Source organism: Cucurbita maxima, unplaced genomic scaffold (assembly GCF_002738345.1).
Source record: "Cucurbita maxima cultivar Rimu unplaced genomic scaffold, Cmax_1.0 Cma_Scf00050, whole genome shotgun sequence".
NCBI classification, from domain to species: domain Eukaryota; kingdom Viridiplantae; phylum Streptophyta; class Magnoliopsida; order Cucurbitales; family Cucurbitaceae; genus Cucurbita; species Cucurbita maxima.
The window spans coordinates 365,609-389,226 of record NW_019272066.1 but is presented as its reverse complement, the minus strand read 5'-3'; the positions used below and the strand labels follow the sequence as shown (position 1 = coordinate 389,226).

The 23,618-nt window shown below is 31.9% G+C and overlaps 1 non-coding gene across 1 annotated transcript; it reads right to left on the bottom strand.

Annotated features, from left to right (window-relative positions):
• Positions 1-13,435: 13,435 nt before the first annotated feature.
• On the bottom strand, positions 13,436-13,507 carry TRNAL-UAG. The gene has a single exon. It is a non-coding gene; the product is annotated as a tRNA-Leu (tRNA).
• Positions 13,508-23,618: the final 10,111 nt, after the last annotated feature.

Below are 23,618 nucleotides of genomic sequence, written 5' to 3'. Positions count from 1 at the left end.
TGGTGGCAGCATGACACAAAATCTAGAACCCTATACACCACTGTAGAGTGTATAAACATGGTTGCTGTTGCTAAGAGTGCTTTCAATTAAAGTCTACTTGAATTTGAAGCACTATGAGCCACAAGAATCATTTTCATACACCCTACAGTAGTGTCAATAGACTTGCACATATGAGATTCAAAGAAATGAGGATGATGGATGCGAATGGAATTTTAAAAGGCCTAAAATATATTGATATGAGTGTTTGTGAGAACTGCGTTATGGAAGAATATAAACGAGCTAGCTTCACAAAAGTTGCGAGAGAACCATAGAAAGTGCAATTGGAAATGGTCCATACAGACGTTTGTCAACCATCTCAAGTTTCATCATTTCTAGTACCAAAATTACTCTCTGTTTTTCTAAGGCTAGTGAGATATCTCACGACCACTCTTTTCCTCCTTACCATATCTAGACAACTTTGATCCAGTATTGTCTTATATGGTTAACATTTCCTCTTTAATGTCCAAGGACATTTTATAACTACCACGAAACTCAAAACATACAATAAATTCATACCAGTTTTAAAACATATCATATACTTCGACATAGGGTTAGACTGCTTACTTGATCGTGGTGAGACGTGTCATCAAACTAAGTCATAGAGAAATACGACTCTTTATTCTAAGAAAAAATCTATATAATCTAAAATTTAACTACTCTAATATCAATAGGTCACCACCCAAAAAATTTTGGTTCAAAACTCAATGAAACTAAAATTGACAATGAAAACAAATAAAAATAAAAGTAAATTAATATAAAATAAAAAATGCTATAAAATTAAAATAAGATTTAGAGTTTAATCTATCTCTACAATGATATTTTTCCCCTCATTTATAATTAGTCATAAAAAGAAATAATTGAGAGTTCCTTTACCAGATTCAAATCCAATTTCTTCACAAAACTCTACAAAATTCTTTCTGACTCTCTTTCAAAACAATTCCCCTTCTTTATTTTCTTCTTTTTCGTTTTTTTTCTCTTTCTTTTTTCTCATTATTGAATTCTATTTAGGGATCTTACTGTCCTCTACTTAGGAAAGATGAGTCAAAATGAAAAAATTGAGAAATTAATCCTTATTTGAATTCGCTTACAATATAACATAACATAATACATGTCAAACACTCTCAAAGTACGACACGTGGAATGGCTATGGAGCACGCGTTGTTAATACCTCATACAATTCATCCAACCAAGCCAATAGTAACTCCATTCACCTGGTTGACCTAAAGCGAAGTCACTAAATTTCCTGTATAGATGTTCGTTAGATCATACTCATAGATGTCTAGTTCCAAAGCTAAATCCAAATCGACTTCCTTCACTCTTTTTTTTTTTTCTCCTTTATTCAAATCGTCATTGTTAGGGATAAAGAAAGGAAGAGTTGGAGATTGAGAAATGGGAAGAGAAATAAAGAATGTGATAGAGGAAGAGGAGGAAATGGGAGGAAGGGGAGAACATGAATAAAATGAGCACACAAGCAACTCCTAAGTCAATTTGAACTCCTACTACCTTAAATAAAGTTGGTCTCCTCTAATAAAACATGAATTTCTCTTATGATCATTAAATTCTTATAGATTCCAAGCTTAATATCATTAATACAATTATACTTTATCTTAAACACGCCAAACATGAAACTAAGTGCGTTCAGTTTAACTCACTTTTATTACTAATATTGAATGATATGTAGGGTATATTATTGATTTACCTTAAAGTTCATGTGACATGATAGTTCATATTAGTTAAGCTTTTTGCAAAATCACAGTTAAAAGACAACAACGATGAACCTAGGTTTATTAGTCATTTCAAAGACAATTTCTTTGAGCATCTTATCGGAAATAACAGTTCAACTAAATCCATATATGCAAGGAAACAAGTTTACGACCCATAATAACAACTACCTAAATTATGACCTAAAAATTTGAAAACATAAGTTGTAATTGATAATTACACAAAAAAATTCCCTAAATCCATGAACTCATGTCCAATTAGTCAATCCTAAAGATTGTAACTAGTATAGAGTAATTGACGCCCCACATGAAGTAATTTAAAGTTCCCGTTACTTAACTAAAGTTTATCTCATCTTTAAAGAAGCATGGGTTGCACTTAAGTTCCTGAAATGCTTATAGATTCCAACTCTTAGTACTATTGATGCCAGTATGTTTCATATGAGTTTGTCATAAATGAAACTAAGGTGCATTCAATACAACTTTATTTTCTTGTCATAGGAGACAAAATAGAAGAATTAAATCAAACAAACTGATGAACTGAACCGAATCAATCCAACCCAAATTGATTAGTTTGTTTCCTTTGTTGGGTTGTTGGTTTATTTGATAACCCTGATATATTATAACAATTCAACTTTTCATTTTATAGTCATCCAACTACTCAGAGAAAAATATATTTGAGTAGAAGCTAAAAATATTTGGTTTGGTGGTATGATTCTCACTTAGGGTGCAAGAGGTTTTGAGTTAAATTCTTGTAATGCCCCTATGGCTAAATCTTTTCTTATCGAAGGACTTTATACTTACCAATTGCTGGGCAACAAAGACTAAAAAGTCTTTCTTTACATCCCAAGACTTTATACATACTGTTCAAGTAACACATAACAAGGGCATTTGGTCTAGTGGTATGGTATGATTCTCACTTCGAGTGCAAGAGTTCTTGAGTTAAAAAAAAAAGTAAATATGAAAGAATGAAGTGAATACTCCACCATTTGTTACTTAAGAATCGTGTGGATGTACCTCAGAATGAAGTGAATACTCCACCATTTGTTACTTAAGAATCGTGTGGATGTACCTCAGAAGGTAAGAGCAATCCTCTTTCATGAGAGAGGTGCGGGGGAACGTTACCATGCAACTCCAAAAATACTATCAATTGTTAAATATATAATGAGGAGAGATAGTCTTTCATTTCTTTCATTTTCACTATTTAGTTTTTCATTCACTATTATTGATGACAAGACGTATGGGTTTTGTGATGTAAGAATTGTGGGGATGTAACTAAGATGGTAGAGTGCTCTTTTTGCATGTGAGAGGTATGGGGATCGATTGCCCGCATCTCCATTAGTCTTACTTCAAAAATGATTAATGATGAATAAGTACAATTGATTATATTAACAATTTATATGAAGATAAAATGAAGTAAATGAAATAATGATGATATGTTCAATGCACATGAAGTCCACAACAAGGACATTTGGTCTAGTGGTATGATTGATTCTTGCTTTGGGTGTGACCTAAAAGTCCTAAATAATGTATCAATCTAACGCACTTAATTTGTTTCATTATGTGTTCTTGTAGGTAAAACAATTTATTAATTAAGATTTTTGTGTATTGATTGTAAAGGGTTGATGATTAATTAAGAATTTCATGTATTGATTATAAATGGTTGATGATTAATTAAGAATTCCGTGTATTGATTGTAAAGGGTTGATGATTTTTTTTCCGTTAAATCCTTGAACTTCCTCCTATACAAAAAGACGTACCTGATGGGTTTTATGTCCTAAAACTCATAGTTTGTAAACAAAAACATATTCTATTTTCAATAAAGTTATTATTGTTGTTTATTCAGTAAAGATTGTTATTGAGTAAGGTGAATTTTATGATCAATAATCTAAATCCAATAAACTAAGAACACTATGGCTATAGTTGATTACTTGAACTATATGTAGAGACATAAGAGTTGATCAAGTTCAAGTATATAGTGAAAATGATCTATAGTATAAGGATAAGGCTGAGTACCTTATTCTGGGGACACTATGGATGCGGCCCACTTTTGTATATGACATAAACAATGTTATCACTAAAATTGTACATGTGGAGACATGTGAGTGGGGGCGTCCTATGCAATGAGTATTGTATAAGATCGGACCATGAAGAAAATCACTCTCACTTTATAATGTCGTTTACTATTGAGACTGATTTTCTTTTCATTCGATGACCTAGGTAACTCGATCTTAATCCTGAGCTAACCATGAACTCCTGTTTATTCGGAATTATCCTTAGATTTGCATGGGTGAGAGTGGCTCAAGTTCGCCGTTTCAATAGGCCTCCCATTTCAGAGGTAAGACTGGGTAAATGGCTGGGTACGTGGGGTGCAAGATGGAATTCACTTCTACCCACTTTTAGGGATAGAAGAGAGGTAGTTCCCTTAAGTACTGACTCCAGGTCTTGAACAAGGGACCCCACCCTCTCATTGGTCCGAGAGAGATTCGGTTTACTGGTTGAACCACAAACCAAATTGTTCATTAGAGGATCAGCGAGACATAAGAAACAAAAAGTAAATTTTAAATAAGAAAATTTTGGGAATGTGTATCTTGCTGACCACAAAACATTGGAGATTGAATGGAAGAGAAATTGAATAACAGTTCAACTAAATCCATATATGCAAAGAAACAAGTTTACGACCCATAATAACAACTACCTAAATTATGACCTAAAAATTTGAAAACATAGGTTGTAATTGATAATTACACAAAAATTTCCCTAAATCCATGAACTCATGTCCAATTAGTCAATCCTAAAGATTGTAACTAGCATAGAGTAATTGACGCCCCACATGAAGTAATTTAAAGTTCCCATTCTCTGACCTTCTTGTTTTGCGTCATGGTGTTCATGTAGTGGGTTGGTTCACTCGATTTTCCCTTTTCAAATACAACAATGGCAGCAAGCGTAGGTTCATCATGGCTAAGATTCTTTCTCAATTATACTATCGTCATCATTTTCACCCCTTTGGGTTGGTGAATGTTTGTCTGAATGATCGTCAAGTTAGACTCCGTTACTACTAGGCATGTAACTTACCAAGAAAATTAATTCCAAGAAAATTTACCAAGTCGGGTTAGACTCCGTTACTACTAGGCATGTAACTTACCAAGTCTCCAGCTTGATAATGAACTTACCAAGAAAATTAATTCCAAGATGCTTCCAGTTTGAACGATTGAGAGCTCATTTCCTTTTGATTTCTTCTTCAATTGTGTTCCTTAACTTACCCTATAGTTAATCGTATAAGACTCATTAAATGAATCAATCTCTAGACGAAGAATTTTGGACTTAAATTTCTAAATTTCAAACTTAAAACAATTACCGAAAGTAACTTGATGGGTTCCAACGTTCCAACATCTTTTCGCCTTTGATTTCTTAACCAATGTTGTTCCTGTCATAGCCATAAAGTTGTACAAATTGGTTTAAGAGGATGATATTCATTATGGACAATATATTTTAGCCTTCGATTTCTTAACCAATGTTGTTCCTCTCATAGACATAAAGTTGTACAAATTGGTTTAAGAGGATGAGATTCATTATGGAGGAGTAATTTTGCAATTTTCAAAATTTTTGGCTAAAAGTTCATAATGAAATTGAGAGCCTCCCTGGCTTATTTTTCTTCAAACTCTTCTGAAAAACTTACTATTTGAGCTCTATAATGTTGGATATGGAGTCGGACTATTTATAGTAAAAATCTAATAGACACACACACATATATATATATATACTAAATATTTATATATGGTAGGCGGTTATATCTATTAAAGCTATATATATAATAAACTGAAATCATATATTTACCCATCAGTCAATTCTTTAAAAATGTACATTTCTCATTCTTCATATCCTCTATTTGCATACCTGAAGTCATTAATACAAAAACTTTAGTCAATATTTCTCCTTGCATTTTCTTTATCATGTTTTTCGTGTTCATTTAGATCAAGTGTGTGCGTTATTGTGTGATCTTAATAACTGGTATCAGAGCGAGGCAAGATTCACCATGATCTGTAAAGATGGAAAGCTCAAAGATTGGAATTGAAAAGTTTAATGAATTCGATATCAGTTTCTAGAAGATGCAGATTGAAGATTATCTGTACCAGAAAGATCTTCAGAAACCTCTTTTGTTGGTGAAGCCGGATACCATGACCACAGAGAAGTGGAAGCTCAAGGATCGTCACGCCTTAGGGTTGATCTGGTTGATGCTGTCTAGAAACATGACGTTCAACATCATCAAAGAGAAGACGACATTGGGCCTATTGAAGGTGTTGTAAAATATGTACGAAAATCCGTCAGCACTGAACAAGGTGTATTTGATGCAGAGGTTGTTCAATCTACAAATGTTTTAAGGTAACTTTGTTGCAGATCATATAAATTAGTTCAACGTGATTGAAAGTCAATTGAGCTTGGTGGAAATTATGTTCAAAAATGAAATTAAAGCATTGATTTTGATGTCATCTTTACCCGAGTCGTGGTATACTATTGTTGCTGCAATCAACAGTTCACAAGTTTCTTATAAATTGAAGTTTGATGCAATTCGAGATGTCAGCGAAAGTATTCCCAAATGGGAAATTGGAGATTCATCAAGCAATGCTCTCAGTGTTGATCGAAGGGAAGAGAGATGTCTGCATATAAACTCTAGAAGGAAATGAGTGGACATTATAGGATATCAAATATATTCATGATCTCAAGAAGAATCTGTTCTCTGTTGGTCTATTGGATAGCACAGGTTATTCAGCCGAGTTTCGAAAGAGTTTGGGGAAGATTGTAAAGGGTGTCATGGTGGTAGCATAACAAAAAATCTAGAATCCTACACACCACTGTAGGGTAAACCCTATAAACAACTCGTAGCAACCATGTTTATACACCCTATAGTAGTGTCAATAGACTTGCACATATGATCATCAAAGAAATGAAGATGATAGTTGCGAATGAAGTTTTAGAAGGCCTAAAATCTATTGATATGGGTTATGTAGCCGAGTTTTGAAAGAGTTTGGGGAAGATTGTGAAGGGTGTCATGGTGGTAGCATAACACAAAATCTGGAACCCTATACACAACTCGTAGCAACCATGTTTATACACCTTACAGTAGTGTCAATAGACTTGCACATATGAGCGTCAAAGAAATGAAGATGATGGCTGCAAATGGAGTTTTAGAAGGCCTAAAATCTATTGATATGGGTGTTTGTAAGAGCTGAATTATGTAAAAGTATAAACGAGTTAACTTCACAAAGGCTGCAAGAGAACCAAAGAAAGTACGATTGACATCAAAATTACTGCTTTAATTTCATTTTTGAACCTAATTTCCATTGAGCTCAATTGACTGAAAATCACGTTGAATTAATTTATATGATCTGCAACAAATCTACCTTCAGACATTTGTATATAATTGACGACAACTTGTTCATAGCCGACGGATTTTCGTACATATTTGATAACACTTTCCATAGGCCCGATATTGTCTTCTCTTTGATGATGTTAAACGTCGTGTTTCTGGACGGTGTCAACCAGATCAAAAGGGGTTTCCTTAAGGTGTGACAATCCTTGAGTTTCCTCTCCTCCGCGGTCATGGTATCCGACTTCACCCCCAAAAGGGGTTTCTAAAGATCTTTCTGGTAAATATTATCTTCAATCTGCATCTTCTAGAAACTGATATCGAATCCATCAAACTTTTAAATTCTTGTGGTACATATTATCTTCAATCTGCATTTTCTAGAAACTGATATCAAATCCATCAAACTTTTAAATTCTTGTCTTTGAATTTTTCATCTTCACAGATCGTGGTGAATCTCGCCTCGAATCCATCAAACTTTTAAATTCTTGTCTTTGAATTTTCCATCTTCACAGATCGTGGTGAATCTCGCCTCGCTCTGATACCAATTATTAGGATCACACAATAACGCACACACTCGATCTAAATGAACACAAAGAACATGATAGAGAAAATGTAAGGAGATATATTGACTAAAAGTTTTGTATTAATGACTTCAAGGTATGTATATAACTGTAGGACACAGTTTCAAAGTTATTCTCTTCTTGAGATTGAGGTCCACCATACTTTGGCATGACACTATCTATCCGCCAATCCAATGACACTATCTATCCGTCAATCCAATCTTCGTACTCGTTTGTTTTATTAAAGCACTAGGTTTCTCGCTTTAATTTTTGTTTCCTAATATGGTAAGTATACATATGTTTCTTAAGAGTGTTTTTGCTGAATGGCTAAGCAAGCCATTACGAACATGCTCCGAAGAAGGAGCACCAAGTCCTATCCGCCAATCCAATCTTCGTACTCATTTGTTTTATTAAAGCACTAGGTTGCTCGCTTTAATTTTTGTTTCCTAATATGGTAAGTATACATATGTTTCCTAAGAGTGTTCAAGTCTTTGAAGATGAATATCCAATCTAGCTAGCTAATTTTCACTTGCAAGTAAGGCATGTTAATATTGAATTATTCTAATATTGGTTATCAAATAAACCAACAACCCAACAAAAAAAACAAACTAATTATTTAATTTGAAATAATTGTGTTGGGGCATTTCATGAATCGAACTCAAGACCTCTTGCTTCCAAAGCGAAAATCATACCACTAGACTAAATGCTCTTGTAGTGGATCAATCATTTTTAGTTGCTAGTCCATGTATTTTATGTGCCTCAAGATTTGAAATTTATCCACGTGTTTTTTTTTTGTGCTTTAGAACCTACTATTATTGTCACGTTAATTTCACATTGTCCATCACATAATAGAATTTGTTCTTCAAATCAATTGGATGTACTTCAATTAATATTATTAAGAAATATTGACATAAATAAAGTTTATATCCTATAATTCCTACATTACCTTTGAGATTATGAATTACCTCGCTCAAATTATTTTAGTTGAAGCTGTTGCCACTAAAGCATATGCATTCCTTTGGGATAGATATTGAAACAATACATTTTTATTTTAAGTAAAATTTCACCACGAACTACGTTTTTGAAAACAACTTTTATTTTATATTTATTTTTTAATTTTTTAATTTAAATTTTCAAAACCTACCTTGATATGTCAAAACTACTTCTTTGCTACCCTTTAACAATATTTAAATTATAAAATGGGATTAGCTTCTTTTTACTACTACATTTACTTCTATCTTAGGTTAAAAAAAAGTGCTAGTAAACATAATTCCTCTTTTACTGTTATATATACTTACTCCATTTGTATTTACTTCATTTTAAATAAAAGTTCACAGTAATTAATAAACTCATGTGCTTAATACATTCCCTAAAAAAACAAACTTGTTTGTATTAGGATAAATTACAATGAATAGGAAGAAAAATAATCACGAAAATAAGTAGAAGGTTATGAATTTTACTCAACCACACAATCGAACTTGATAGACTCATGTGCATTTCTATCTCCTACAATTGCTTGAAACTTAGAAATAGTAGAGATAATGCTCGGATTTTTAAGGGGAACTTCTGAACCTTGAGAGATCAATTTCATTTCTCTCAAATCTGATTTTTACATAATAATTTGAGGATATTTATGTTAGTGGCTTGGATTTAATCTCAATCCCCTTAATCCCCACCAAAGACGAGGTCAATTTGACCATTACATACTCTATGAATTAAAAATAAATAATATTTTTTAACAACTCATCTAATGATAGCTTGCAACTTCATCCTTTACTTCATCTGTTTAAATATTTACTTCTGAAGCTCCAAATGTTCCTTTCTCAACCGAATATGTAACACATGAAATGAGAGTTGAACAAAGTCTATCCAATTTTATAGATGAAGAATGAATGCTTGTTGAATCTTCTTGGCTGGTTCAGTTGGAACATTTGGATCACCATGATCCTTATCATCTTCCCCCTCTTCAAATTAGAAAAATCATCACCTACATCAAAAGAACTCAAGTCAACAACATTGAAAATTGAAAGTAGAATGTGCTGAAAATTTTCGAGGAAAATCATTTTATATGCATTGATATTAATTATTTCAAGGACTTAATAAGGGTTATCCCCTCTTGGATGTAACTTTGTCGTCCTTTAGGATGTAAATCGCTCCTTGCGAAAATGTATCCAAACCCAGTTATCGGGTTGAAAATGATTTCCTTCCGTCCTTTGTTAATTCTTTAAGCAACTTTGAAATTTTGTTTCTCAATTGTCTCCTTCACCTCTTTATGCAATGTTTTGATCAAACCTTAATTGTGGTTGCTTTACTCACAAAAATATTTAGTTCTTAAAGTAACTTTTTGTTTCTCAATTGTTTTATGTAATGTTTTTATCAAATCTGCCTTGGTTGCTTTACTCACAAAAATATTAGAATGAATAGGAAGAAAATCAAGAGGCGTAGGTGGATTAAATCCATTAACATTTTCAAAAGGAGAACAATGCAGGTACTATGAATTGCTCTAATGGAGAACGGTACTATGAATTGCTCTATTATATGTCATCTCTACAAATGGCAAACATTCGTCCCAAGACTTAATATTCTTACAAATAATAAGCATATTAAATCCATAAACATCTTCAAAACGAGAACAATGAGTGGTACTATGAATTGCTCTATTATATGTCATCTCTACAAATGGAAAACATTAGTCACAAGACTTAATATATTCTTAGAAATAATAGGCAATAATCCAATTTATCCCACACCATACTTTTCAAAAAGTGACTTATAAATTTAACTATACTTATCTTTTTTGCCAAACCACATTTAAAGGCGTATACAATCCATATAAAATATCTATCCCATCAAGGCACCACCATAATTATAGAGCATTTAGGAATACAGAGCGGGGTGTTCGGGGTATCGATCCCCATACCAATCGCATGCAAACAAAGCACTCTACCATCTTTTCTACATTCCCACAATTCTTGCATAACAAAACCCAAAACTGCGTGCCATCAATAATAGTGAAAATGAAAAAATATTTCTGCTCATTATATCAAAAATAAGAAAAAATAATGATATTTTGTCAAAAATAAGAAAAAATTGAATAAAAATAAAATATTAATAACAAATAGTTTCTTTAGGAGATGCACTCTACCATCTTAGCTACATCCCAATAATTCTTATATAACAAAACCCAAAACTACCCGTCATCAATAATAGTGAAAATGAAATAATATTTCTGCTCATTATGTCAAAAATAAGGAAAAATTTAATAGAAATAAAATATTAATGAGTTTCTTTAGGAGATGCACTCTACCATCTTAGCTACATTCCCATAGTTCTTACATAACAAACCCCAAAACCCTCGTACCTCTCGCATGCAAAGAGTGCATGATAGCGATCCTCGTACCTATCGGATGCAAAGCAAGCTCTCTACCATTTAAGCTACATCCGTACAATTCTTACATCATAAATAATAGTGAAAATAAAAAAATATTTGTGTTCATTATGTCATAAATAAGGAACGATTGAAAAAAAAATTATATTAATAACAAATAGTTACTTTTGGGTATCAATCCCCATGGCTCTTGCATGCAAAGAGTGCACTCTACCATCTTAACTACATCCCAACAATTCTTACATGACAAAATCCTAAATGTCCCATCATCAACAATAGTGAAAATGAAAACTATCGCGGCTCATTATGTCATAAATAAGAAAAATTTGAAATAGAAATAGAATATTTGGTAGTAGGATTCCTTTGGAGATGCAGGGTATCGCACCGTACTTCTCACATGCGAAGCGAACGCTCTACCATTTAAGCTACATCCCCACAATTCTTACGTCATAAAATCCTAAACTTACCATCACCAATAATAGTGAAAATAAAAAAAATATCTCTGCTCAATATGTCAAAATAAGAAAAGATTGAATAGAAATAAAACCATCTAAGCTACATCTCCACATGCAAAGTGATCGATCTGAGTTACATCCCCACGATTCTTACATCACAAAACTTTAAATTCATCAATAATAGTGAAAATAAAAAAATATCTCTGCTCATTATGTCATAAATAAGGAAATATTGAATAAAAATAAAATATTAATAACAAATAGATTCTTCTAAAGATGTAAATGCAAAGTATCAATCCCCGTACCTCTTGCATGCTAAGTGAATGCTCTAACAAAACTCTAAATTTTCTATTATCAATAATAGTGAAATTGAAGAAATATCGCTACTCATCATGAATATTTATAACAAATAATTTTTTCTAGAGATGCAAATGCAATGTATCAATCCCCGTTCCTCTACCATCTAAGCTACATCCCCACAACTCTTATATCACAAAACTTTAAACTTTCTGTCATCAATAATAGTGAAAATGAAGAAATATCGCTACCCATCATGTCATGAATCAGGAAATATTGAATAGAAATAAAATATTAATAATGAATAGATTCTTTCATAGATAAGAGCTACTCATCATGAATAGATTCTTTCATGCTAAGCGAGTACTCTACCATTTAAGCTACATCCCCACGATTCTTACACTACAAAATCCTAAATGTCTCGTCATGAATAATAGTGAAAATAAAAAACTATCTCTGCATCAATAAAAATAAAAAATAATTGTGTAAATGAAAAAATATCTCGGCTCATTATGTCATAAATAAGGAAAGATTGGATAGAAATAAATTATTAATAACAAATAGTTTCTTTTGGAGATGCAATATCCACAATTCTTGAATCACAAAACTCTAAATTTTTCGTCATCAATAATAGTAAAAATGAAGAAGTATCACTACTCAACATGTCATGAATAAGGGAAAATTGGAAGTAAATAATATACTTAATAATAGAATAATAGATGGTTTTATTTTGGAAGTGCAAGGCATCGATCCCCATACCTCTTGCATACAAAGCGAGCACTTTACCATGTTACAAAATCCTAAACATCTTGTCATCAATAATAGTGAAAATGAAAAACTATTTCGGCTCATTATGTAGTAAATATGAAAAATTTGAAAAGAAATAATTATTTAGTAATCGATTCATTTGGAGAAGCAAGGTATCCCGTACTTCCCACATGAGAAGCTCTACCATGTACTTCCCACATGAGAAGCTCTACCATCTGAGCTACATCCCCACGATTCTTACATCAGAAAACCCTAAATGTCCCGTCATCAGTAATTGTGTCTCGTCATCAATAATTGTGAAAAAGAAAAAAATATCTCCGCTCATTATGTCATAAATAAGGAAAAATTGAACATAAATAAAATATTAATAAAAATTAGTTCCTTTTGGAGATGCAAGGTATCTCGATCCCCATACATGCTAAGTGAGTGCTCTACCATCTGAGGTACATCCCCACAATACTTGCACAATAAAACCTTAAAATTTCCGTCATCAATAATAGTGAAAAAATGAAGAAGTTTTATTTTGGAGATGCAAGGTATCGATCCCCATATCTCTCGCATGCAAAGCAAGCATTCTACCATCTGAGCTACATCCCTACAATTCTCATGTCACAAAATCCTAAACGTCTCGTCATTAATAATAGGTTCAAAATGGGAATTCCAAAATGGGAGAAAGATGGTATAATTTATGAATCATTTCGACATAGATATTATATTAATCCAATTATTATATTTTAGGATTATCAATTTCACATTCACAGTTTCATGGGAATGTATGTATTTAACTTGTGTCATTTTATTGCATTTATTTACTTCGTTTTTTTCTACAAATCTCTCTTGAATGGGCATTTCGAGAATCGAACTCGAGACCTCTCACACCTAAAGCGAGAATCATACCACTAGACAAAATGCCCTTGTTATGCCACTTAAAACGTATGTATGAATCCTTGGGCCTAAATATTAAGGTCGCATTGCAGGAAACACCTAAAGTCCTCGATGCGCTTGAACTGAAGCCTTGGAGGTAGAATGTGTCTTGGAGAATAAAACAAGAACATAATAAGAACAAAGAGCTTTCTACTAGACCTATTTAAGATTTGGATAGGCATACTTACCGAAAGTGGGAAACATGAAATGAGATTAAGAGCATTATCATTATAGTTTTAATTGCCTTAATTTTTGTTTTTCTTCCTCTTTTTTTTTTTTCTTTCTTTATTTCCTTAGATGGTAAGTATAAAGCCTTCGGATGTAAAGAAAGACTTTAGGTTGCTGTTGAATGGCCAAGTCATTGCCAACATGCTTAAGTTTTGATATCTCTTTTCTAATTCCTTTATGTCTACTTTGTTGCCCAACAATTGGTGTAGAGAAGTTAAGAGGTATGTTTGAAAAGTAAATAATAGGAACAACAAGTTTATATAAATATGAAGTCCTTCGATAAGAAAAGATTTAGACATAGGGGCATTTGAGGTTGCACCCTAAGTGAGGGTCGTACCACTAAAGCAAATGTCTTTTCTTAAATACCCAATATTTTTAGCTTCTACTCAAATATATTTTTCTTTGAGTGGTTGGACGGCTATAAAATGAAAAGTTGATGGTCTAATATTTTACTTGAAAGTAAGGCATGTTATATTGAATTGTTATACAAGGGTTATCAAATAAACAAAAAACCCAACAAAGGAAACAAACTAATCAATTTGGTTTGGATTGATTCGATTTAGTTCATCAGTTTGTTTGATTTAATTCTTCTATTTTGCTTCGTATGACAACAAAATAAAGTTGTATTGAATGTACCTTAGTTTCATTTATGACAAACTCATACGAAACATAATTGTATTAATAGTACTCAGAGTAGGAGTCTATAAATATTTCATGAACCTAAGTGCAAATAATGCTTCATTAAAGATGAGATAAACTTTAGTGAAGAAAAGGGAACTTTAAAATGCTTCATGTGGAGCTTCAATTACTCTATGCTAGTTACAATCTTTAGGATGAACTATTTGGACATGAGTTCATTGATTTAGGGAAATTTTTGTGTAATTATCAACTACAACTTATGTTTTCAAATTTTTAGGTCATAATTTAGGTAGTTGGTGTTGTGAGTCATAAACTTGTTTCTTTGCATAATATAGATTTAGTTGAACTGGTATTACCGATAAGATGGAGAAAGAAATTGTCTTTGAAATGACTAATAGACCTAGGTTCATCGTTGTTGTCTTTTAACTGTGATTTTACAAAAAGCTTAACAAATATAAGCTATCATGCCACAAGAACTTTAAGGAAAATCAAGAATATACCCTACATATCATTCAAGATGGAAATAAAATGGAGTTAAATTGTGTTGGGTTTTATGTCCTAAAACTCATAGTTTGTAAACAAAAACATATTCTATTTTCAATAAAGTTATTATTGTTGTTTATTCAGTAAAGATGGTTATTGAATAAAGTGAACTTTACCATCATTAATCTAAATCCAATAAACTAAGAACACTCTGACTATAATATGATTACTTGAACTATATGTAGAGACATAAGAGTTGATCAAGTTCAAGTATATAGTGAAAATGATCTATAGTATAAGGATAAGGCTGATTATCTTATTCTAGGGACACTATGGATGCGACCCACTTTTGTATATGACATAAACAATGTGATCACTAAAATTGTACATGTGGAGATATGTGAGTGGGGGTGTCCTATGCATTGAGTATTGCATAAGATCGGACCATGAAGAAAATCACTCTCATTTTATAATGTCGTTTACTGTTGAGACTGATTTTCTTTTCATTCAATGACCTAGGTAACTAGATCTTAATCCTAAGTTAACTATGAACTCCTGTTTATTCGGAATTATCCTTCGATTTGCATGGGTGAGAGTGGCTCAAGTTCACCGACTCAATAGGCCTCCCATTTTAGGGGTAAGACTAGGTAAATGGCTGGGGACGTGGGGTGCAAGATGGAATTCACTTCTACCCATCTTTAGGGATAGAAGAGAGGTAGTTCAAGTACTGACTCTAGGTCTTGAACAAGGAGCCCCACCCTCTCATTGGCCTGAGAGGGATTTGGTTAATTGGACCACAAACCAATTGTTCATGAGAGGATCAGTGAGACATAAGAAACAAGAAGTAACTTCAGGGGTAAAACGGTAAATTGACCCAGCTCTAGTTACGAACAATCTGTGAAGGATCGACTTACTAATCATGGTTATATTAAATGGACAGAAATATATCTATAGTGAGGGGAGCGCAACTACTAGTAGTTAACGAATGTTGGTTAACAAGGTTAATGAGTTTAACTTGTTAATCTTGGATCGTTGGAGCCCATGATCTATATGTCCATTAAGTCCCTCTACTAGCTCATATCGGACTAAACCATAGAACAATGTGACGAGTGAGTTCGAAGTGTTCGAATTCAAATTAGGGAGAATGCACTACATATATACAATATGTTTAACCGCATTTTTGTTTTATTACGAATTAAACAAAAAGAGAGAATATGAGATATTTAAATAAGATTTAAATATCTTAATCAAATATGTGTCGGAATTAATTGAGATTGACATTTGAATTAATATTAAATATTAATTAAATAGTTTAATTAATTAGTACTTTAATTTGAATTAATAATTTAAATTGATTGTTGAATTAAAATGAAGAAAGTCAAAATGTTACTTTATTTAATGGAAAAATCCATGTTATTGAAATTTTGAGGTGTCAAAATTTGGTTTAACCAAACTTGCATGCTTGCCAAATAAACCCCACAAATTTGAGTGGAATTTTGAGTGTCAAAATTTGGTTAACTCAAGCATGCTTGCCACATAATCCCAAACATTTGAGTGGAATTTTGAGTGTCAAAATTTGGTGATCTCAAATTTGCATGAACATGCAAACATGAATCTATAAATAGAGTGATCATAAAACATGAAAGGTCTTCTTCTTGGTGAAAAACCTTAAGAAAAACCTCTCACAAACACTCTCTTCATATATATAAAATCCCTCCCAAGTTTAGTGACTCACCGGATTCCACAATCCCATTCTAAGGTCGGAGGATAGTGGAGAAGACACTAGTGGTGGCTCGAAACCGGTTCATGAGGAAAAAAGAATTTGAACTACAAAAGGTTAGTATTCAAACTCATTAAGTTTAAATACTTATGAACATGTTAGTTATTTACTATAATTGATGTTCTAAAAGTGTCTAAGATCCAAATTGCTCCCGCATGTGTTATATTAACACCATCAAATTGACCCCACTTTAGTTTCATGTTTGGCGTGTTCAAGATAAAGTATAATTGTATTTATAATATTGAGCTTGGGGTCTATAAGAATTTAATGACCCTAAGAGAAATTTATGTTTTAGTAGAGGAGACCAACTTTATTTAAGATATTAGGAGTTCAAACTGGCTTAAGAGTTGCGTGCGTGCTCATTTTATCCATGTTCTCCACTTCCTCCCATTTCCTCCTCTTCCTCCATCCCATTCTTTATTTCTCTTCCCATTTCTCAATCTCCAGCTCATCCTTTCTTTATCCCTAACAATGCCGATTTGAATAAAGATGGAGAAAAAAAAAAAAAGAGTGAAGGAAGTCGATTTGGATTTAGCTTTGGAACTATACATCAATGAGTATAATCTAACGAACATCTATATAGGAAATTTAGTGGCTTCGCTTTAGGCCAACCAGGTGAATGGTGTTACTATTGGCTTGGTTGGATGAATTGTATGAAGTATTAACAACGCGTGCTCCGTAGCCATTCCATGTGTCGTACTTTGTGAGTGTTTGACATATATTAATTTTCCTTGTAAGTTACATACCTAGTAGTAACGGAGTCTAACATGACGATCATTCAGACAAACATCCACCAACCAAGAGGGGTGAAAATGATGACAATAGTACAATTGAGAAAGAATCTTAGCCATGATGAATCTACGCTTGCTACCATTGTTGTATTTGAAAATGGGAGCTCGAGTGAACCAACCCACTACATGAACACCACGACGCAAAACAAGAAGGTCAGATAATGAGTTTATTCTCCCTCAGAGAGATAAATCACAAGATTAGTTTTAAATTTGGATAGGTATGTCAATTGAAAGTGAGAAACACAAAATGATATTAAGAGCAAACATTCTCTTCCGAGAGGAGTGAATTGGGTCACTCTTGGTTATCAAACTCGAGACCTCTTGCATCCAAAGCAAGAATTATACCACTAAATCAAATGCCCTTTTTATGAACTTTATATTAAGTTGTTTATTGAATTTATCATCTTTATTTCATTTATTTTCATTTGTTATTATATCTTTTAGATCTAGAAAGCTGCAAGAGTTTGATTAATTCTGAAATTATTTACAAGGTTTATTGAATGTATTATCGTTATTTTATTTATTTTCTTTTGTTATTATATCTTTTAGATCTCAACAGCGGCAAGAGTTTGATTAATTCTGAACTTTATATTATGTTGTTTATTGAATGTATAATCGTTATTTCATTTACTTTCTTTTGTTATTATATCTTTTAGATCTAGACAGCGAAAAAATTTGATTAATTCTGAAATTATTTATAGAGTTTATTGAATGTTTCATCGTTATTTCATTTATTTTCTTTTGTTATTATATCTTTTAGATCTAGACAGCTGCAAGAGTTTGATTAATTCTGAAATTATTTATAGGGTTTATTGAATGTATCATCGTTATTTCATATTTTTTTTTTTTTGTTATTATATCTTTTAGATCTAGATAGCTGCAAGAGTTTGATTAATTCTGAAATTATTTACAGGGTTTATTGAATGTATCATCGTTATTTCATTTCTTTTCTTTTGTTATTATATCTTTTAGATCTCGACAACGGCAAAAGTTTGATTAATTCTGAACTTTATATTATGTTGTTTATTGAATGTATCATCGTTATTTCATTTATTTTCTTTTGTTAATATATCTTTTATATCTAGACAGCTGCAAGAGTTCGATTAATTCTGAACTTTATATTAAGTTGTTTATAAATGTATCATCGTTATTTCATTTATTTTCATTTGTTATTATATCTTTTAGATCTAGACAGTTGCAACTCATCGTTATTTCTATTTCATTTATTTTATTTTGTTATTATATCCTTTAGATCTAGACAGCTACAAGAGTTTGATTAATTATGAACTTTATATTAAGTTGTTTATTGAATGTATCATTGTTATAAAATTCTAAACTTTATATTAAGTTATTTATTAAATGTATCATCGTTATTTCATTTATTTGAATTTATTTACAGGGTTTATTGAATGTATCATCGTTATTTCATTTATTTAAAATTATTTACAGGGTTTATTGAATGTATCATCGTTATTTCATTTATTTCAAATTATTTATAGGGTTTATGGAATGTATCATCATTCGTTATTTCATTTATTTGAAATTATTTATAGGATTTATTCAATGTATCATCATTCGTTTTTTCATTTATTTGAAATTATTTACAGGATTTATTGAATGTATCATTGTTCATTATTTTATTCCTTTAAAATTATTTACAGGGTTTATTGAATGTATCATGGTTATTTCATTTATTTTCTTTTATTATTATATCTTTTAGATCTAGACCGCTACAATATTTATTGAATGTATTATTTACAGTGTTTATTGAATGGGTTTACATCGTTATTTCATTTATTTGAAATTATTTATAGGTTTATTGAATGTATTATCGTTCGTTATTTCATTCCTTTAAAATTATTTGCAGGGTTTATTGAATGGGTTTATATTATTTATTATTATATCTTTTAGATCTAGACAGTTTACATTTACATGGTTTATTGAATGTATCATGGTTATTTCATTTATTTTTTGTTATTGTTATATTTTTTAGATCTAGACTGCTACAATATTTATTGAATGTATTATTTACCGGGTTTATTGAATGGGTTTACATGATTATCATTTATTTTCTTTTATTGTTATATCTTTTAGATCTAGACTGCTACAATATTTATTGAATGTATTATTTACAGGGTTTGAATGGGTTTACATGGTTATTCATTTATTTTCTTTTATTGTTATATCTTTTAGATTTAGACCGCTACAATATTTATTGAATGTATTATTTACAGGATTTATTGAATGGGTTTATTGAATTTGAAATTATTTACAGGGTTTATCTCTACAATATTTATTAAATATATTATTTACAAGGTTTATTTATTATTTACAAGGTTTATTGACAGGATTTATTGAATTTGAAATTAGTTACAGGGTTTATCGCTACAATATTTATTGAATGTATTATTTATAGGGTTTATTGAATGAGTTTATTGAATTTGAAATTATTTACAGGATTTACAATATTAAGAGCACTATCATTATAGACCGTTTACATTTATAGACCGTTATTTCATTTATTTTCTTTTATTGTTATATGTATCATCTATTATTTATAGGGTTTATTGAATGTATCATATTTCATTTATTTGAAATTATTTATAGGGTTTACAATATTAAGAGCACTATCATTATAGTTTTAATTGCCTTAATTTTTGTTTTTCTACTTTTTTATTTCATGGTTGGTTAAGATGGTAAGTATAAATGCCCATACTAAAAAGAAGATTAAGACATAGGAGCATTCCGAGAATTAAACTCAAGACCTCTCACACCCTAAGCGAGAATCATACCATTAGACCAAATGCCCTTACTAGAAAACACAACATTTTTAGCTCCTACTCAATATGAAACAAAAAGTTGATGGTCTAGTATTTTACTTATTTGTAAGTAAGGCATGTAATATTGAATGTTCTAATATATAAGGGTTATCAAATAAACCAACGACCCAACAAAGGAAACAAACTAATCAGGTTAGATTGATTTGGTTCAGTTCATCAGCTTGATTGATTTAGTTTTTCTATTTTGCCTCGTATAGCGAAAAAATAAAGTTGTATTGAATGCACCTGAGTTTCATTTATGACAAACTCATGAAATATAATTGTATTAATAGCATGCAGAGTTGGAGTCTATAAGCATTTCATGAACTTAAAGTACAACTCATGCTTCATTAAAGACGAGATAAAATTTAGTTAAGTAACTGGAACTTTAAATTACTTCATGTGAAGCTTTAATTGCTCTATGCTAGTTACCATCTTTAGGATTGACTAATTGGACACGAGTTCTTGGATTTAGGGGATTGTTTTATTTAATTTTCAACTACAACTTATTTTTTCAAATTTTTAGGACATAATAGGTAGTTGGTGTTATATTATGGATGAACACTATAGTTTCTATCCGGTTCACCACAACCACTCTAGTATCTATTTGAAGGCTATAATTGTCATCTATGTTGTATCGCAATAAGATTTGTTTTGATGAAATTTTAGTTAAAGTTGCATATTTTACATCTTAGGAGTAAAAAATTTGATTCTTTGCATAATATGAATTTAGTTTGAGAGTTATTATGGATAAATGGAGAAAAAAAATTATTTAAAATAATAAACAGACCCAAGCTCATCGTTGTTGTTGTCGTCTACTTGTGATTTTGCAAAACGCTTAACTAATATAAAATATCAAGGTAAATCAAGAATATATCCTACCCATCATTCAAGATGACAATAAAATTGAGTTCAATTGAACGCACTTTTAGTTTTCTGTTTGAAAGGTTCAAGATGAAGCATAATTGTATTAATGATATTAAAGAGAAATTCATGTTTTATTAGAACCGATCAACTTCATTTAAGGTACTAGGAGTTTAAACTATTTCCATTATAATTTCAATCACTCTACCAAGATTACAAATTTAGGGTTGGCTAATTGGACATCAATTCTCTAACTTTATGTTATAATTTAAGTAGTAACCATTATAATATTAATGATTATAAGAGTTACAATTCTTTCATGGACCATATGTGTTATAGTTAAAAGAATATATATATATATATATATATTATGTATGCAAGGTCTGGATAAAGCACAAAGTAGCAAGGAACACCATTGTCGACTCTAGAACCACCCACGACTCATGATCGAGACCAATGCAAAATATTTTAACATCCTTTGGCATCGAGATACAGGAAAGATGAATGCCGTCAAATTGAAAGCTTTACTTGTCTTAAGAGTCACAATAAGAACTCTAATCAAGCTGGAGTCTTGGACTAGGCAAATCATTTTTTGATAGTTGAAATGGATGACTTTGACGTCGTGTTAGGGATGAATGTCCTACAGGAACACAAAGTCATTTACATGTCCCTAGCAAAATGAACAGAGTCTAATCCAACGATCATTCAGAAAAACATCCATCAACCAAGAGGGGTGAAAATGATGAATCTACGCTTGCTGCTATTGTTGTAATTGAAAATGGGAGCTCGAGTGAGCCAACCTCAATAGAAACCTTGTTGCCACTACATGTGTTAGGTTATGGAGCCTGCTACTTATTTATAGCTGAGTCAACGGTTATACATAGTAAAGCTATATTTGATAAATGACATATAAAGTAAATTGTCATAAATAATAAATATAGTAAAAAGCTATAACGGGTAAAGCTATATATGGAAAATAATTATATATAGTAGATGGTTATATCTGGTAAAGCTAAATATAGTAAGTTAAACCATATATATATATCCCTCGGCGGCAGAGTTTTAAAAATGTACTTTCTGTATTCTCTGTATTATCTCTTACTGTACATACTTGAAGTCATCAATATAAATCCTTTAGCCAGAGTTCTCCTTTCATTTTCTCTATCCTGTTCTCTAGTGTTCATCTAGATCGAGTGTGTGCGTTGTTGTGCGATCCTAACAACTGGTATCAGAGTCAGGTTGAAGTCACCACGATCTGTGAAGATGAAAAGTTCAAAGATTGGAATTGAGAAGTTCGATGGATCCGATTTCAGTTTCTGGAAGATGCAGATTGAAGATTATCTGTACTAGAAAGATCTTCACGAACCTCTGTTGGGAGTGATGCCGGATACCATGACCACGGAGTAGTGGAAGCTCAAGGATCGAAAAGCCTTAGGGATGATCCAGTTGACGCTATCCAGAAACGTAGCGTTTAACATCATCGAGGAGAAGACAACGTCAGATTTGATGAAGACGCTGTCGATATGTACGAAAAACCGTCAGCTATGAACAAGATGTATTTGATGTGGAGATTGTTCAATCTACAGATGTCTGAAGGTGGATCTATTGTGGATCATATAAATGAATTCAATATGATCGTAAGTCAACTGAGTTCGGTGGAAATTAATTTATAAGATGAAATTAAAGCATTGATTTTGATGTCATCTTTACCCAAGTCGTGGGATACTGTTGTAGCCGCAATCAACAGTTCTAGAGGATCTGATAAACTGAAGTACGATGAAATTCGAGATGTAGTTCTCAGCGAAAGTACTCGCAAACGAGAAATTGGAAATTCATCTAGTAGTGCTCTCAGTGTTGACCAACGGGGAAGAAGTACATCGAAGGGCCCAAACAAAAAGCGATCAAAATAAAAGAACCGAGAAAAATCTCCAAATAGACCAAATGTAACGTGTTGGAATTGTGGAGAAAAAGATCACTTTCGGACAGGTTGTACAGGACCAAAGAGGAAGCAGAATCACAAATCTTTTCATTCGTCTCCAAATAAAGAGTTGTTATGGAATTTCAAGTCTGGAAATTTCGAGAAGGTATATCTTGCCGACAACAAAGATTTGAAGATTCAAGGAAAAGAAGATGTCTGCATAAAAACTCCAGCATGAAATCAGTGAACATTAAAGAATGTCAGATATATTTCTGGTCTTAAAAAGAACCTGATCTCTATTGGTCGGTTGGACAACATAGGTTATACAACAAAGTTAGGAAAGAGTTCATGGAAGATTATGAAGGGTGCTACGATGATAGCACGTGGCTCAAAATCTAGAATCTTATACACCACTGCAGGGTGCATGAACATAGCTGCTGTTACTGAGAGTGCTTCAAATTCAAATCTATGGCACAATAGACGTAGACATATGAGCGTGAAAGGAATGAAGACGTTGGCTGTGAAAGAAGTTTTAGAAGGTCTGAAATCTGTTGATGTGGGTCATAGTGAGAACTACGT